This window comes from Ixodes scapularis, unplaced genomic scaffold (genome assembly GCF_016920785.2).
Source record: "Ixodes scapularis isolate PalLabHiFi unplaced genomic scaffold, ASM1692078v2 ptg000597l_1___fragment_1__unscaffolded, whole genome shotgun sequence".
Taxonomy (NCBI): Eukaryota; Metazoa; Arthropoda; class Arachnida; order Ixodida; family Ixodidae; genus Ixodes; species Ixodes scapularis.
Window position 1 is genome coordinate 182112 of NW_024610006.1, and position 3959 is coordinate 186070.

Consider the following 3959-nt stretch of genomic DNA (forward strand, 5'->3'; position numbering starts at 1 on the left):
CGTCGGCATAATTCTCGAGATATACGAGCTGAAGGAGAGACCACTTGAATATAAATTCCCTGGCTTGAAGACATTCTTTAGAGGCCACTTTGAAGAAACCATGATATCGTTTCGCCAACTGGATGCACTCTTCTGGTGAGTTTTCGGTCGCGTCGCCGACCGCGAAGCTCGGTGGACCGGACGGGTAATGAATCTTTAGGTTCCCGAAAGCGTCGCGTTCGAGATCGCCCCACTGGTCGTTCTTTATCGAAAACGCCGTAGACTCTCCTTCCACATTCTCCTCCGCACATTCTTCGTCTCCCTGCTTGTCGACAAGGTCCTCTTGAAGACCCGGCGAAGCTCGGTCCCAGTCTACGATAAAATCCTCGTCCTCGTCCACAGGCTTGTGCATCGATAGGACGAAACGCAGTCTCCTGTCGCCACGGGGGGGATCCGTCTCGTCCACCTCGCAGCTATACTCGTAGGACGACGAGTCGACGATAAACGTGACTGTGGCGGCGTACTTGTACGCCGAAGACGACTTGTACTTTTGGCTGCCGTACACCAACCAGAGCGCGGAACCGGCCAAGGTGTCCAAGTCTGTCCACGACGCTCCGACGGCTGCCTTCATACGCTCCCAGACGGACGTCAGGATGTGATTTCCGTTGCGAGCAAGGTGCGAGAGGACGACAAAATTGGAATAGTGAACGTGCCACCGCGTCACTCGCTGCCCGTCCACTTGCTTAGTCCGCTTCGTAAGCACGCACTTGATGATGTGAGCGTCTTCCCTATCGGTCTCCCCCATCCGCAAGGACCGATAAGTGCGTACCAGATGAGCGGCGCCCTTACCGCTCCTCGCGACGACCTCGTCCAAGTCTAGCGGCGGTTCGTCGGCCCGGCAGTCGAAATCGAGGACCAGCCTGTAAATGTACTTTCTGTATTCGTTGTCAAGCTTGGCTCCAATAAATTCTTGACAGTTTGCAGGCGGCTTCTTTTCCAGCAGCAAAGCGGCCTCGTCGTCGTCGAGGGTGCACGTCCGTTGCCCCACAAGGTGCGTGCCCATGTCGCCTGGAAGCAAATAATAAAAAGTATTGCAACGATGCCGTTGTGTTGTCACAAACCTTCCAACATAATTAAAACTACCAGTCAGGGTTTTTGCGCAGACGAAATGAGTCGAGTTATATTCATGTGCGGCGTCTGTTTTAGAATCGTGACCAACAAGAACGGTCCCGAGCGACGAAGAAAGCCAGCAGCCCCGCTGTACATTCCGCGTAAATTCAAGGTCGACGCCACCTGACAATGTACACGCTACTATACGCCATGTATGCCGCCGAAAACGGCAAGGCGTCGCTAAACAGATTCAAGGAGGTACTCAATTCGGAATGCAACACACACTCCAAGCGCGTGGCCCACATGGCCATGCGCAACAAAGTCTTTCAGACGATCGTGGACTTTATGGAACTCTACTACACTACCATGGGACCGATCCAGATACAGACAGACCTCGGAGACGCACGTTCGGCAGCACTCAAGCACATCACCAAGCTGTTGGACGACGGTCTCGTCTTTAGTAGCGAGTGGTACGAACCAGACCTATGGATACGTCTGGCCAAACACCCTGTGATCAAGCTCTTGGAACCGGTGGTGGTGGCTTACAGGGGAGTGCGTAGGTCTTCCAGCAACCTGGCTCAACTCTGCTCGCAGCAACTGGATGACACTATTTTTTAAGTCTACGCGCTTCGTATCATTCGTGTACGCTGCATACAAAACAAACCAACACCACGCTCTCTTCTCCATACTACCGAAGGCTAGTTTATTTCACCTTCACTCGCGACTCCAAAACCTACAGCCGAGTAACGTCTCCCTCCGTCCCATCGACAAGAGCCTAAACAACGTCGTCCAGGGAGAATTTATATGCAAGGAATACATCGAGCGACTCCTCCACGAATGCGAGACGTCGAGTGTAAGCGACGTGACAAAAGTACATGCGGTAGAGTACTACGCACAGGCACCCGCTCCAACAATGGTGGACAAGGCATTACAGGTAGATTTCCTCCAGTTGTCCAAATCGCTCGCAAAACTAGAGATGCCGGTATTGGACAATCGTTATGTCCCTTCTGGAAACGTTGAAGAGGAAGAAGAACACGTCTACGTCCCGACCAGCATAAAGAAAAATCGTTTAATGGCGTCTTCTATATATAACCCGTTCAATTAAAGAAAGGATCATGCCTTCTACCAAGACAATGAACACGATAACGTTCGGGGACCTGTTGTACAATTTCCCCCAGTACGTGATGTCCTTCATGAAAATAGTGGACGGAAGTCGGCACGCGACTATGGGTTGCGTTCAATGTTGTCGCGACAGACGCAACACGACGGTCTACGTCCCTAAACTCGTCGTTCGGCTACCTGTTTGTCGTGTCAGAGACGTATCCACGAGGGGGTAACGAACGCAAAGCCTACTGCATGTGGTATCAGGTCCCTATTGAAAGCTCCCTTCCCACCAGAAGCTTCGTTTCCGAGCACCCCGACGTTAGCTTTAGTCTTCGAGACGACGCGCCCCTGGTACTCTCCATATTTCCCGGTTTCTGGGATCACCACGACGATCGGATACGTATCCTCGACTCTTGGTTGTACCTCGGGTATTCGCTCACAAACGTTCCGTATTGTCAGAGAAGAGCCTTCGCTCGCAAACTCGGACTTCGAGCCGTCTCTTCATCTCGAAAAACAAAAAATCATTCAACCTGGTGCGTACTACGGCAGTTTGGAAAGTACGTCTGGGTCCCCTCCGAAACGTCCTTCAACCTTCTAGTAGACGCAAAAAGGAGAGTCTACTCCAACCAGGGCGACATGTTGACGGCAGACTACTGGAAGCCCGTTTCGCGGGCCGTAGTGGCCAGCTCGGGAGACCCCATAATAAATCTGTACGTAACGAATTGCAAGTCGGGACACAAAATAAAATTGCTACATTCTCGCGGTCGCGACAGAACCATAGTGGACGTTCCTTCTCTCTTTGTTTAAAACAATGGAAATCAAATACGACAAAACGCTAGACAGGAGCATAAACGAGGACGTGGCAATAATACTGATTCGACTTACCGGTCGATTATTTCTACGAGAGGTTACGTTTCCAGGTTTTCGCAACCCGTACTTGAAGAACGCTCCGCCATATAGGGCCGACGCCGCTTCCGCTGGCCTCAAACTAATGGTGGAATACAACGGTCCGTACCACTACGCCGTCGACAACTGGCAGCGCACGCGCAACGACGTTTTAAAGCGCAGGTGGTGTAGATTAAACGGATACGATCAAATAGTGGTACCGTGTGTCGTGTCAAAGACTCAATTGGAGCGTTATATATACTTTCGTCTATTGACGGACACGACCTTGACACCATTAAAGGGTGATAGCCACGCTGAGTCAAGGGTCACCTTCAACTACGCCTACCTACTCGACCGAGAATTGCCAAGCCTCTTTGAAGACGCGGGAAGGACATTAGAGGTAACAGAGTCGAACGAACGGACCCAGGAATACACGTTACGCTACCGGATCAGGAGGGAGCACGTGTTTGATCCGGCCACGAACGCCTACCTGCACGCGTACGACGAAGGCTCTAGCGACGAGTACGGCTATATAGAGGTGCGTTTCTGGCAATCCATGCCGTTGGAAAATATAAAAACTCCACGAGTGTTCCACGTGCCGACGTTTCTCTTCAAGAACGAAAAGACTCTGGCGAGGTACTTGGCGGCTCGGATACTCGACAGAGTGGACCAGGCCACGCTCTTTTGGAAAAAGGCCAATGTTTTCTAGATACAAGGAGAAGCGGATGGTGGCTCATCTGCGCCCTCTCGGTTGGAACGTTTCGGATCAGTACTCGCACGAGGACCTGACCGTCGACCGAATGTTTACCACTACATCGGCGATCGTCGACAAGAAAAGAAGTAGGTCGCTGCGGATCGACGCAATGTGCGACCGAAAGGGA